The sequence below is a fragment of the Perna viridis genome, chromosome 10, assembly GCF_037379345.1.
Source record: "Perna viridis isolate PV_CMFRI_1.1 ecotype Kerala chromosome 10, ASM3737934v1, whole genome shotgun sequence".
Taxonomy (NCBI): Eukaryota; Metazoa; Mollusca; class Bivalvia; order Mytilida; family Mytilidae; genus Perna; species Perna viridis.
Genome location: NC_142454.1, coordinates 16,433,539 through 16,449,661, shown reverse-complemented (window position 1 = coordinate 16,449,661; position 16,123 = coordinate 16,433,539). Strand labels below are relative to the sequence as shown.

The 16,123-nt window shown below is 32.1% G+C and overlaps 1 protein-coding gene across 3 annotated transcripts in view; it reads right to left on the bottom strand.

The window, feature by feature from the left end:
• The window catches only part of LOC148604740 (rho GTPase-activating protein 7-like), a 121,646-nt gene that overhangs the window by 90,160 nt on the left and 15,363 nt on the right, over window positions 1-16,123 (bottom strand). For 2 of the 3 annotated variants that reach the window (XM_088551052.1, XM_088551051.1), the window contains exon 2: window positions 10,071-10,380. The gene's annotated coding sequence lies outside the window, so the exon portion shown is untranslated. Of the gene's footprint in view, window positions 1-10,070; window positions 10,381-12,527; window positions 12,846-16,123 lie in introns of those variants that run through there. The other variant, XM_088551053.1, reaches the window with a different exon arrangement.

Genomic DNA, 16,123 nt, shown 5'->3' with positions numbered 1-16,123 from the left:
GTAGTAATAAACTTATCTTATCACTATATATCTTGATTTAGTGGTCATTTCCCACAAAATAAACAGCTACCAATGATAATGCAAAAATATTTTATTTCAGTAGAAAGATATAGCATTAAGATTTGTATCTCTGTAATACATAAGTATATGTATTCTTTTAAATTAATATAATTACTATCAAATATCCATTCACAATCAATCACAGCATGTGGATAGTGAATAATTAACAATAAAGATTGTAAAATATTAACACAGAAAGACTTGTTAAGATTAGATTTTAGTTTACAAGAAGACTTGATTGAATGATTGATTGTAGTTTGATGTTCTATGGCAGATATTTCATGAAAAAATGTTTGATCACTTAGAAATATCTAGCTTTGTGTTAGTAAGACATGCTAAGCCAGAAGATTTAATTGCAAGCTAGCTCACTGAGGCGGATAGCCCACAAGCAGGCATATGATTCCAGGGACTCTGTAAGTCTTGTTCCTTTTCACGTTTAGTTTGTTTTTATGTTACTTGAGTATACATGTACAGGGACAACTCTTTTCCTGTACCTGTGTGTAATGATGTTTTGGGGCCAGCTGCAGCCTTTTTGTGGTGTGAGGGTTTCCTTGTCATTCAATGAAGACCAATAGGTAGACTTGGGCTGACATTTCCAGTCTTCACAAATACATTTTTTCAGAAATTTTTATACAGTGACTTTTGGCCTGTAATAGTTAATTTTACAGGCCCACCTCCATTTTGACAATCATTGGGCCTTGAACTACTCCTTAACCGTGAAAACTGCATTTTCATCCTGATGAGGCTGTTGTCTCTTTGACATATTCACTATAACTGTTATCTTGTTTGTTTGTTTGTTAGGGTTTAACGTCCGAGCAGCAATATTTCAGCTATATTCAGACAATGAACATGAAATGGATGATAAAATGAACATGAAATGAAAAAGAAAAGGATGGGTCACAAGGATAATAGGGTTGACAAATTTTGATTGCCACTGGAAAAAGGGGGGATGGGTAACGTCGGGCAATTTAGCCTCCTGTGGCGGAGCACAAAGGTTCCTACTCCTATCGAATACCACAGCAGGGTTCTTTAACGTGCGAGGAACGTGGCATCTTTCCCAACACGGTGCATCACTATGGTTGCGGTCAGGTTTTCTGTATTATAGCCTGACAACCGCAGCATGTAACACGCCAGGGGTACCCAATTCCACCACCTGGGGCACACATCCCAGTTGCTCTGTGGGCAGAGTGCCTAGCCCCTGGCTAGCTTTCTGAGCACTATTTAGTCGCCTTATACAACAAGCTTAGCACTGCTGCAGGCCTATTCTTTTAACACCCGGACCTGCACAGGGAATAACTGTTATCTTTATATGTCAACTCAATAAGACACAATTCTACTCCAAGTCAACCAGTGTGCCCCTATAGCTAATACGTTGCATGTATGGTGGAGCAGCAATGACTACTAATTTTTTTCATCAATTAAGGTATGACTTAGTCAAAGGATCCATCCCACAACCCCTCCTATCCAACAAGGTGAGCATGCTTCTATGAAAAGGCAGGTTTTGATCTGGAAAAATGTATTAATTAGCACTTTCCAATTAGTAATATAGAAAAGCTCATATTTTATAGAAATTCATACGACAAAGAGAATATCTACTTTCATGATGATAGGAATCCCATCTCCATATATGAAAATCTTCAACATAAACCTGACCCAAAGAAATAAAGAGAGAGTTGGATAGAAAAAATTATGTTCAGGATGCACAATAACTATCAAATTCAAATGCTCTTCAAATGTCTGCCCTCTAGCTTACTCTCAATTAATTTGAAATAATGAGCTACCATCTGACTTGAGCACCTGTTCTTAAAGAGGTAGCATAGATTTTAGATTTTGAGATATTACAGGGGGAAAAAATTTTAAATAGCCAAATTAGATATCCTATTCTTTCTTAGTCATACAAACCACTGATATCAGTACCTTCTCAAAATTACAGTAAAACTGAAGATTATATAACCAAACCCTAAAATCATATTACTACAAAGTCCTCTTTTAACCTATAACACAAAGCCTATGTACAAGGTTGGTCCTGGGACATAGAATGTCGTTAGTTGACAGGGCTATTTCCGTTACAAGCTGTCATTGATAAATTTCATGTCAAGGGAAAAAAGGACACAACTATTTTTCATCTTTTCAAAAAAAATACAAATTAGAATGATCATGTTCATTTTTCTTTTTTTAATGTTGGATTTAAGTAAAAGTATCATTTTCAATAGTAATGACTAATGTATCCAGATTTGTCAAAATCACTTTTGACAAGAAACTGTATATGCCTTTATCCACGCAAGCATTTGTGATTCCAGCTCTGTAAAATCTTATCTTGTAGCATCCTAAGTTATACACCTTTTTACATCAAATAGTATTTTTAACATGAAAATTGCATAAATCCTTCATTTGGAATTTATTCCTTTCTTTCACCTAAGATCTGTTCTGTAATTGCATTAGTCAGGAGCAATAGGTACATTGGTATAATTTGTTCGTCTCATTTTCAGAATATATATGCAGGTTTTATAGGGTAAAGTTTTATAAATGTCTATAACCAATATGCAAACCAAGCAATTTTCAGGAAGAAAACAAACTTTACTGTCACCACGATCAACCTCTTAGTCCTATTAGTCATGAATAGTACATTTTTACAGCAGAATATTAGGAATACATGTACCAATATAAATCATTTACAACAGCTTCCACAATCATAGATTTTAAAACTCAAACAAAACCTTATAAATGGACAGATACCATTACCAAATCCCTCCATCCCTTTTCCATGCAAAACATTTAAAGGGCAAAGCAAGGACTTTATTATCAGAGACAGTAAAATAATTCTACACAACAGACCTCATTTTATGTGATACATTCCAGCAATACATAGAAATTTCTGAAAACAATGTTCACAACTTAGGAGACATTCTCTAAGACGGCATCAATCTTCTATGTTCACCTTTAGCCCTATAAGGTTAATGTTGATGGATGTTCCTCCAGATTTCCTTTGTTTACATTGTTCAATTGTGTAATTTTGATTTATAACAACAATTACAAAATACCATTTGAAGAAATGATACACATTCATGAAACAAAAGAAAGAGGACCACACAAACTAGGACTGCTATGTGCCAAGCTCTTTATGAAGTTTTTTTTCTCCATTGTACATCCTTATCATACCTGCAGTTACACAAACATTTGTCAATACAAGGGTTTTAACATAAAATTATGGTAGCCAATATGTATAATTCTTTATAATGACAATAGAAAATGTAGTAGCCCACACCAAATTTTAGGGACCATTGGTGAGTGAATCCCTGCTAATTTCAAACCCTAAATACTAAGGGAAATACCATTGAACTTTTGTAATGATATGACATAAGTAGTTCCATTCTTATGCAGGTAATTTATTTCAAATCACTTTCAAATCATAAACAGGTCAGCACTTAAAAATCACTTTCAATATGGAAGATCTGAACTTTTCATGGTTACAGTAAGTGTCAACTGCCCACAATTTATACAAACTCAAGTAACTTGAACTGCCAAAGACCCTTTCATCCAAACAGATACAGGCAAAAAACTTAAATCTAATTCAGAATCACTTATGCAAACATAACAACTGAAACTCTCTGCTATTACCAAGAATCTCTGAGAAATTCTTACGACAATCAACAGGCGTTGTCATTAATAGTATTGTTTAGTAATTCTCCAATACAGAAATACTGAACCAAAGCCAAACAGGAAGTAGAGTTATGACCATCATGCACCATTTCCAACTTAACTGAAAGCAAAATCTGCTATCATAAATCTTCAAACAATTGGCAAAGGTTGCAATAATTGAAGAATCCTATCTTCATATCAAAGAGTTCTAAAAATAATATTCTGCACTTAATATTTGTAATTCTAGAGATAGTCATCATCTTGAATTCCTGCAAATTTTAAGAATGAGCAGTTATTTTGGTACTTTGATGTATTTTTCTTACATAATAATCTAATGACGACTCCTACATTATTTGTAATTTTAATACATCATAGAAATATCTTGAGTGTTATGTACAATAAAAAAAAATAGAAAAACCACTTCGCATGTACACCTGAAGTTTTAAAAAATACCTATAAATTTTACCACTTTTTCTAGCTTTATCTATTTGTGCAGATACACATTGCCATCTCCACTATATATCCACCTATGCCTCCAGGTGCAGAACATATCAATCAAAGACTTCCCTTTCACCTCGCACATACAAGAGATTTGGTATTGCTGGTTTACAGCTGCAATCAGTTGCATTGGTGTTTCAAAAGCTGCTAATATATTAACAATTTCTGTACTGCAATAAGACCTGAACCATCATTGATGTCCATTTTCCTCACTGGACTGAGCTACAAAAAGCAAATTGAGTGTCTCCCACAAAACAGGAACTGTTCATCCATCCAAGCCCCTGAGTTTCACCTCAGTTTTAGTGTGGTTCACACTGTTTGTTTTCTGTGTGTACTTTTTTAGTCTTTCCCGTTGTATGGTCTGTTCTTGGTGAGTTACTCTTCCTTTTAGAGTTTCCTGTGTTGTATTGTCCAAACATTTCCCTTTGTTTGCACCGTTATTATTACTCCTTCTCCTTCAATATGAATCATGCAAGTGCCTGCCTTGTAAATGAGGATGTCTCTCTAGATCTTGACATTGGATAAGCCAGCATTGTCAAAGTTAAAAGCCTGAAGTGCAAATCTGCAGGGATCATTTTAGAAGACCACAATTTTGAAATTAAATATTACCATAAATTTGATGGCCAATTATACCAAGAATGACTCATTAAACTCCATAGTTTGCAATACAGCATGAAGATTTTTTTGATATAATTTTCTGTTACACCCATTGTTGATGAAACTGGAAGATCATTGACCCATGAGACCAAGATTCCAAATTGATTATTGTGATTGTAACAGAAGATAGGTATAAAACATAAGGGTCCTTGATAGAAATGTCAAAATTCAGAAGTAATAATAATAGTGAATCTGGAAGACTTTGCCATAACTTTCAATTTCTAAGGACAGTTCAGTTGTACTTTGTAGTACAACTTATCACAGAATCTTCATAAGAATATTATATTATAACGTGTAAGATCAAAACACTGATGATCATCTTACTAATTCATCCAAGATATATAAAATGAACTTCAAAGTATCAAAGTTTTAACCTGGGATGAACCTGACATCTATAAATAATATAACGAGGAAACATGTTTTTCAATTTTTGCTTATTTACATGAAAACAGCTAAATGCAATTTCTGATTGTTTTTTGGCAACTATCATACTCAGCATTTAGAAAAAGCATTTTCCAGTACCAAAAGAAAATACAGGTCAAACTGCCAATACATAGGTATTCTAGTAAAAACCAGGCGCCATGTACAGCCTGTAATGAGGATGTCATAAGTAGTTTCAGAAAAAAGTGTGATAAAGTTTAGATAAAGAGACATAACAAATAAAAACAAACAAAGACAAAAGGCAGGAAGTGGTTTCCTATCAGTCTGAAATGACATTCCATATTATAACCTCAGACATCTTTACTTAGCTTGGGAAGAAATACTAAGTAGCTTGGCTCAGTACCATTTGAGGCTGAAATGAACAACCACAAACAAAAATATATTGCAAATTTGAAATTGAGATATGGAACTTTTATACAAAGTATCTGAATTAGTATCAAGAAACTGCTATCTGTAGGTTGTCTAAAAATGCTAAACATCAGAGAATTTTTTTTTCCAGGTTGTGACTGACCTGAAACCCTTTTAATTTTTATAGTGCGAGAAAAAGGTCTAGGTTCAGGGTCTGAGACAATCAGTAAAATGTTTTGTTTGACAATGCATTTTCATTGTTACAAGTGCAAAACAGTCAATTTACACACTATGCTTCCATTGCAGCTGTGAACAATTGTGACCTAACAATTATATGCTAATTAAACATAGGTCATGCACACACAAGAGGATAAACAAGTCCTCCCCTTTCATGCATTGCTAGAATTAACAAGATTCAAAGAATAAGTGGTAATGGATCCGAAAATAGCACTCTGCAATTAACTTTCAAAACTGACATAGCGTTAATGAACTCTGTCAATGATTTCTGGTTTAGAAATCAAGACTTTGTTAAGCTGATGTAATTGTCTGGCAATTTTCCCATGCCTAGACAAAAATCAAAATACTGAATTGGGATACTCCCATGAAAAAACATTTGCAATGAAGCAAGTTATCAATAATTTTGATTTTACAATGATTCTTTTTTATATTACTGCAAATTCAGAAACTTACATTGGTCAAGCATTATTCTGATTGGATTTGCAATTTTCGGAAAAATTTTAATACAAAACATCAATGTCCTATGTTAAATATAAACTAAAGGCCTTTCATTAAGAGGGGGTAGGGGTACTTTTACCCTTCAGAACTACTGAAAGCTACCTCCAGAATTTTAAAATTTCATACATTTTTATTAAACAAAATGATGAAAAATACCCCCTACAAAACCAAAGTTACCTGCATTGCAAAAAAAATAATGAAACCCCTGAAACTATACAAAGGAGTAAATTCAACAACACCAGCTTCAGGCTAACTATTTTGCGGAAGTTTCAACTTACTATTTGCCCATTTAAAAGCTATATATTATCTGAATACTAGTAATATCATATAAATATGATGATGCACCCATGATGCACAAGTATTAAAACATTATACTACAAACCAAGAAGCTACTAAGTACATGTATAATCAGGTTCTTCTGACATAATGACCAACAACGATAAAACTTCCAATGGACGGAAAATAAAATAAATTAATCCAGTTAAAATTGTTTTGGCAAGAAAGTTTTTGCAGGGAATATTATAACAGGGTTTGTTTGTATAGTGAAGATTGTACCTCCCTAAGCCAAAAACTTATCGGAAACACTTGAAATCTTGGGAAATGTAAATTCTGACCACTTCAGTCAGAAAAACTACTTTAAAGTTTACTTTCATGGTCAATTTTCATAAACCAAAGACCCATTAGCCGGTCATTTAACACTCATATTTGTACAGTGTTTAATTTTGTTTGATTTCCTCTATTATCACCTTGGTCAATGGAAGCTGGTTTGGAATGACCATTTGACATTATTGTAAATTAGACCAGGTGTTCTATTGATCAGATTTTCATTACAATTGGCATGGCTGTTGGTAGCTACCATAATGTTTCACAGGATATTTACTTATTGTTCTTGATACACAATGTGTCGGCAGGGTTTCAAATTCTTTTCAGGTTACAGAGCAGACATTTTGCAAGAGCTGAAAACTGTAATTATATCAGTATCATCATGAAAAAAAAATCAAATTTCAAGTACTATTTCCAATAGAGAATTAACATTTCTTGACCTATATGTATATGATTGTGTTATCCAGAAAAGATTGAACATATTCAACTTCCAAATCAAGTTTCTATACCAGATAAATCATCAAAAGTTCTAAACTAAAGAGACAGCTTTTCATTTTATTTAAATCTAGTATACCCCTTTTTCAATCGTTATAGCTTCCACAAGATCAAACAAAAGCATAGGCCCAGTCAAAGTACTTGTATGTATGTCTCTTTGTAAATGTAAATGTTCTTATGCATCTAGTTACAAAAACTTAATCTTTTTTAGGTGTTGTTTATATTTTTCACAGCCTACCTTCTAGATGTACTATATTTCTTTACTTCTCAACCTCGGACTTTTAACATTCATAGATGTTCAACATGTAAAAATATTTCATACAATAGTCTAGAATTTACTTACTAACTTCTTTGGACTTAACCTTGAAATACATAGACCTTCAACATGTAGAAATATCTAGAATTCAGTTGTTCTGGAGGTCTTTTAAGAAACAGATAAAGTCCTAAGATAAATAACCTACAGGTCTTACAGTCAATGAATTTAATACTTTACCATAATGCTTGTCATGAAGATATTTTATTTTGTTTTAGGCTGGTCCAAAGCTTAGAAAAACAATAACAAGAGGCTTATATAGGAATAAATATTTGAAAAAAAAATGATCCACCCCTTTTCATAACAAATGCTTATTGTATCATATTCCTTAAAGATAAAGGGATCAAACTATCATACAGAATCATAACCACACTGTGTAAAAACCGTGTTAAGTGGAAGTGAATGGTATAAAATTTAACCAAAGGAGATAGTTAGCAAAGGGAAAGGTGTCACGATAGTGTTTATATTACTAAGTTCAAAGGACAAATAGACTTTGGCTTTAGGATGGTCATGATGGCAAAGTTAATCTGGGTTGACAATCAATCAAAGCCTCTCATGACCTACTTATACTAGAATACAGCTCAATTCATTTTTTTGTTTTTTTTTTGGGGGGGGGAGGGGGGAATGGGGGCGAATACACAAGTATATCAGGCAAACAAAATAATAAGTATGTTTCCTGCTACCCTACCTACCCAAGTTTTTTGTGTCTACCCTAAACATTTTATGACCAATGTGGCTCAAGAACTATGAAAGTCTAGACTGCTTCTACATTAACTCAATGTAAAATGCTTTTGAAAAATAAAATAATTTTCCTACCTACCTACCCCATATTTTTCTTGCTGGTAGCAGGAAAGATGACTACATTTTTTTTATTACTTTTTTGTGCAGGTACATGTATTTAAAAGATGTATATTGACCATTTTTAAATAAACAACTGCTGTCTTAAGTTTTACATTTTTTAAAAAGTTTCTGATACATGTAGTTTTCAATTAAAATGGTATCAAAGTATGTTTGAACATAATTTGCTAATTTTCAACTGCCCTTAAAAGTGGACTAAAATAATACAGTCTCAAAATTAATCCAAGATTTTAATACTTTTAAATTATTTTACTGAAATTACGTTTTGCATTGTACACATTGCAAAATCTTTTAAATTAAACAGAAAATCAAAATTGACCTACACCTACAGATTAATTTTTCAGGGCCTTCATGATTCTTCCTGTTATGATGGCCTTGACCTTTGACCCATTAGTGTCACAAATTAAGCTTCTTTCAGCTTCAATGCAGATAAACATAAAAATATGACATAATAAACATGGTAAGTATCAAAGCATCAACAATCCTCTTTATGAATGAATTTGATAAATATTTTTCCCAGGAAGATTTCAAGATTATGTTCATCTATTAGGATGTCAAACTGAGATTCACACCAGTAGTGGTAATGTTCACAGCATAACAAAACAGACCAAGATTAATCTCATTTTAATATTTACATCCTAAGATATCCAGAAATAGGTGCATGATATTCAGCACAAACTAAACTAGAGCCTTATAACAGCCATGACAGCAGCCTCTGATAAAAACAAGCTTCTCAACCACCAGAAGCATCTAAGTTTCCCCTTTATTTTAGTGGGGATTATGCTGTTACTAGACATATTTATCTGGTGCTATTGTGTTGTACAATGGTTTTTCATATATTGTCCCTTTATGTTCTTTTCTTTTTGGTTTTAGAATTTTTTTTTTAGTTTCTGCAGAATTGCTTATTCAAAATACACAAAATGGGAAAATATGTGCAGCATCTTGGACTGGCAAACTTGAATATGTTTTATAAATGAGTAGCAGAATAATAGCAAATCCGGCCAGAGGCCACTCTTCACAAAATACCAAAATTGGTACATTTACTGTAATATTCTCAGTTGCACAATACTAAAACACTAATTGATGAAAATGTGTATCATTTCTATTTTAAAGTGTGTATGTCAATCCAACCATTTCTTCATGTGAATCTTAACCTCATTCATCAAAATTATCAAAAAAACATTATATAACAACATCCACTATAAATGTTGTACAATAAATGCCAACTGTAAAAACATTATTTATCAAAGTATATATTTGAAATGTTTGGCATGTTAACAATTTTTTTTTCTTTTATCTGAAGTTGAGAGCAACCTGAATCATGTGAATTTCAGAAGCTTAATTCTGTCATTTTTTTTAAGAATAGTGTTTTATCAATCAAAGCTGACTAAATACTTGAAGAGGAAGAGATACAGATACTCACCATCAATTATCATCCCAACAAAAAGTCATTTAAATCCACGGAACAGTGTCACTAATATCTCCTAGTAACTTTCACTCTCTAATTTCCTCCGACAACCTGTCCCTTATTACTAAATAATGACACACATGACACAGTTATAAGTTTCCGAAACAGTAATTAGACTAAACTGGTATCACACACACACACACCAGATCACAGTATCCGCAGAAGGCTTTCTCTCACATGATTAATGTCAATGGACACACGCAGTGGGCATCCGTTAATTTGCTTTGTCCTCAAACCAATCTATTCAGTTCAGAGGGCAAAGTGTCTGAAAATACAAAACATAATGAATTAGCCAGTGTAAAGAAGTTGACATGGCTAAAAAAGTTCATTTCTAATTTACATCCCCGGCTATTGTCCATGTTGAAGAAGTATAATTAAGGAATTCATCAATTTGTAGCCATATAAAAATAAAATACAGCCATAGTGAAAAGTCAACAATAATTACACACTTAAACTATAATATATAAAATGGGGATCATCCTACTCTTTAATTTATAAACAATGCGTACAATAGCAAAAATCTGAATTGAAGAATTGATAAAAATTAATAACTTTGCCTTTACATGTTTTTCAAAAAAAATAATAATAATAATAATAAATAAACTGAATAAAATACTATTGATGAAGTATAATTGTCCATTGGGTACCAATTTTCATGGTTTTCATTGGATTGGCAAACCACAAAATTTGGTTCCCAACAAAATGTCAATTTCCCATTCAGTTGTAGATATAGAGTTCTTAAATCAACAAGAATCTACTAAATGGTGTTTTTTTTCCCTTAACTAATGAATTAGATATCCAGGAATAACATTACACTCACAGTTTTAAAAAAATGTCCATTTCATAAATAAAGCCAGATGACTACCTCAGTATTTAAAAAAATAGTCGTTAAAAACAAAACTTGATCCCTATTGACTTAAAAACAAAATGATATTACAGACAAAACAAATAAATTATAACCATTTCATGGATCTATCAATATTAGCAGTTTTACACATTGATTACCATTACGCTACATTTCGAAATCGACAATGTGACAATCAGACATCAATATTTAGGCGCTGGCCATCTCCCATTCACTGAAGGTGCCAATTAATTTGATTTATGACAGAAATATATATCATACCTTAACTAATATGGTATCAATTGCTGTGTCAATAAATGAACAATCGTGAGATATGAAATACGATATATATCGTATAAATCAATTGTTTTTCTTGTACAATGGGTTCCTATCATAGCATAAACTGTTATGGACAGAATAGATATAGGAATTCAATACATTATTATCTGATGTGTTTGGAGTCTTATTGTTCTTAGCACAACAATGGGAGCCTTGCGGTCACCAATTTTTACTCATCCTTATTCACAAATATGAAATGTTTTCAACAACTGTCATAAGTTCATTGAGGCTTGTAAAACAAATGAATTGTTACATAAGGTTTTAAGTTAAGCTGATTTAGTCAGCTGTTTTTGATTTTCAGCCAAGTAATATATCTTCGAAAAAGGTTAGGGTTTATATAATTGTGTCATGATGACTGAATTCTGAAACCCTGTAGAATTAAACAATCATTGTATGACTCCATCTGTCTATACTTCATATCACTCTTTGACTAAATTGGGAAGAACATCAGCACAAGGATATCATCGAGTCAAGGAAGTAATTATTGCGCAAAATGTATTGAGCATTGCAATAAAACATCTATACATATGTTTCTGCTTGTTAGACAAGTGTTTAAGGAGTTAGACCTAGGGTAAGGTACATAACTCATGTAATCAGTGTTATGTTTGTATTCAATATTCAATTTCACCAAAGCCTATCAAGCTTCCATTTGAAACAGAATGAAATCAATCCAAGTTACTTTGATGTTTATATGACATTGATGTAAACTGCAGAATACAAACATTCCAATGGTTTATAAGTTTATAAAATACAGTACTAGAATAAAGCTCTAAAGTTCATTACAAAGACACCTTTAAATAAAAGAAAAATGTAAGATGGAAATAAACCACCATCATTGTTCAAAATTACAATACAAAAGACTTTATGTGGATAATCCCAATTCCTCTTTAATATCAAATAGTTAATTGTTTCCAAAACTCAAAATACAAATACCTTATACTATGAGCTGATTGCATTAGTCAAAACAACTCCTACTGCATGTACCTTTAAACACAGACATATCTAAATACTTAAGATTAAACATTCAATTGCATTTCAGGAATGCCATTCATAATACCATTCAAACCAACAAGAAAAGCATGAAATTGATGAAAATTGACCAAGCCACAAAAATTTAAAACCCTTTGTCTATGCCTATATTATTTGGCCACAAGTTAAATCAAAAATGATGTTTGGGGTAATTAGAGCAGAGTTCTGTAAATTATCATACAACAGTACCATTATCTTACCCTTTTAAAGAATAATATTACATCCACAATATCAAAGCCAACTTCTTTCTAACAATGCTAATTGATTATGCTTAATTTGTGTTTATGTCAGAAAGTACACTACAGAAAATTTAGAAAAATTTTCTAATTTACAGATCAAAAGTTCTACACTTATCAAAAATACAGACTTGCAGAAAATGAGGAAAACTTGTGTAATAAATTACAATCCCTGTCATATCCGCATGGTCATAAATCTAAAAAGTTCAGAAATCCCACATGAATAACCTACACAACCCAGCATACTGAAAAACCATTATATCTAAACAAGCACAAAGAACAAGTGAGAAACAACTGTTTTTTCATCAATCTTTCAACACTTTCTCACAAGTGGTTGGTTCAAAATCTCCTCAGCACATGGTTCTCATTGCTGAGAAATAAACATCCTGAAATTACATTCAAATTATGCTCCTACACAGAAATAATGAAAAATCTCTGCTAATTCCAAGTGCTTAGAATTAGTCAACTTGTTATGAATCCATGGAATTTTGTCTGGAAATAATAGATTATATCTTTATAATGCTTTTGAGTCAAAAAGCAGTTGCTGTGAGCTTAAGAGCAAGAGAAGCTCCTGTCCACTTATTACCTTTGAAGTGATGTGTCACTTGTTGATATACAATGTAAATTTTAAGGGAAATCCACTTGACAATGTCAGCATGCTCATAGAAATTGTTAGATGGTATCTTCATGGGTACCTTATCTGATCTTATCTCATCAAATATATGCCTTCATGTTAGCACTAAGTGAGCCTGTACATCTGTTTTCAGTTTCTGACACTATAAAATTCACAATTTGGGGATGGCAATCCAAATTCAAGCTTATAGACTGATACCACAAAGAAAATCTTCCAAAATTTACAAATTCTTAATTATCTCATCTTTTTTATTGTGAAAAACACAATCTATCACATGAAATGGTAGAAACTACAATTTTTCCTTTTTTTTTCACCATGTTTTACACACATAAGTTGGACTAAGCAGTTGATTTCATGATAAAATTATATAATAAGTAATGATATCAAAATGTTAATTTGTAAATATTTGGTCCTTAACTTCATGACAAACTATCTGTGATTATACAACATAATTTTTAAACTTTGTTTTGGGACTAAGAAGCCCCAGTCTGCATTGTTTCGAGTTGAATGCATCCAGTATATAGTGAGGAACCCTAAAAATCCTAAAAGATAACTGTCAAACAATGTAAACAAGAAACATACTACTGGCTATGATAATCCAATAAATACAGCCAACTATCTTTCATTCCCAAGTCTTATCTTCAACAATGTTCCATAAATAGAAATATATTACAGAACTAATTTACACTTGAAACATAGAAATTATAAAAACTTCTTTCACAAATTAAACAAAATTTGAGGAAATTTTTTGCCTCAGTCTGACAAGTACATCAAAGGAGGAAATTTCCTACCTCAAATTGACAAGCACATCAAATGAAGATCAAAGAGGGTTTAAATCCTTCTAACAGTTACAGAAATTCTGGTAATAAACTGTCCTTAAATAGAGTTAAAGCTTCTTAAGTTACAAAATATACAATTTAATTAGAGATTATTACTTAAGATTTATACAACTGATATGGGTATAATCCAATAAAAGTAGCTGTTACAGAGGTATCAAAGGCTATAGAATCATAACCTGATTTGACAGTATGGATAATGATCGTAGGAATTTACATTGAAGATTACTGTGAAAAGGACATATTCGTAGTATTTGTATTCTCATTTATTCAGAAGGTGTTTTAGAAGATAGACAGGGTATAATACTATGCATTTGTTATAACACTGCACCAAACAGATGTCTTTCCACAGGTAGTATAGATATACAATTATTGCTACACTAAATAATAAAAATGAATGCCAAAATTTACTATAAGGAAGGTATTACTTTATGTAAGAGGATATAGTCATGAGCAAGATATAGTGGATGGACATGCAGATACTCTTAAAATATGAAAAAAAAAACAATGTCCTGGGAAGTTTTCCTTGTTTAGTTTCTTCTGCTTAAATCAAACAAGATGTACATACAGTCCTTGAACCGATCCGAGCAATGATTTGTCGGATTGATGACTGACCGGAAACTGATCAGTGATTGATGACCGATTGCAACTTTTGTTGCATGGTTCAGTTCAGATACTGTACTTATATTCCCAAATTTAAAGAGGGTAGAATCACATATTGGTCCATGTTTTTTGGTTACCAAAAAGACCTAAATTTTTTATACTCTATATAGCTCATAGCCATGCATGTAAACACCAGTCTTGCAATAAAGGTCTTAAAACTTTTTCATACATTTTGATATTTTGTTATTCATTTCCTGTCAGACTGAAATAAGACTCTTGGTACTTAAAAATTGTAAAGATTACTGTTTTAAGGACTTGGTCCTGTGTAAATTAAGTACAAGGTTGTGGTATTCTTAAACAAACAAAAAATACAAAGCTGGATATGGGACTAGAGTGTAACCAATTATAGAACAGACACACAGACTGAAATCTAATTAGTCCTAGACTTTGTTTTGAAAGGTATAGGATAAAACAGATGATGGTCCAGTACTGTGGCCTTGTGAAGATACAATATTGTACCTTTTTTCTAAATGAAACCTAAGTTTACAGCAATAATTCCTAAAAGGGATGAATCCTAATATCACACAAATAAAATAATAGTTCTGTCCATCCATTAATTCATAAATCTTCAGCAATTTAGCTACATTTGCACATCACAGATGTATGGTTACTATAAAAGTAATTATTTTCATTATTTTTGTACAATGAGTACCCCAGAAATTGACTTTTAATGCTATATAACACTTATCAATTTTGAAACTGTGGAAATTGATAGCTCCCCAATATGTCCACTTTACAGGATCCACAAAAATCAATATGTTTACAGTACATATATCTATGGCTAAATTGAGTTCACCATTCTGTGGGAACAACCTACTACCACCTTCTACATCTCATCTGCTGCCATTAAAGCACAGATTATGACAACATCATATACCAAAGAATTATCTTTAAAAGCCCTCATAAACCAATCTATCTATGATAAATCTGAACATCCTCTTCCATAAATCTAATCTTCCATCTTCAATGTTTTACCATTAGACAAGATATTTTTTATCTAAAACTACATCATACTTTAAGTTTGGACAGGGGAACAGGTTAATGAGGGTCACCATAAACCTTGGTTTATAATATATAAGATTGAATCTTGATTAGACTTGATTATCTTGGTAATGGACTGGTAATAAGGATGCTTACATCAAAGTATACAGGGCACCAGTTTAATGGATTAAATGATACATTGAAGTTGAAATGGTCAAAAATTCTTCTATTTTTCTTTCTTTGCGGCATTGTGGTAGGAATTGTATTATTGACCTTTGTACTTGATGGCAAAATTAATTTCATTTGGCTTTTTGGTGAAAAGCTGATCATAAAAAATTCTATATAATTATTCAATTGCAAGAAGATACAATACTGTTACTCAAAATTCTAAGTTCAAAATATTGACCAATTACATGGAAATTTTATGTGTACTAAAGTTTAACCAC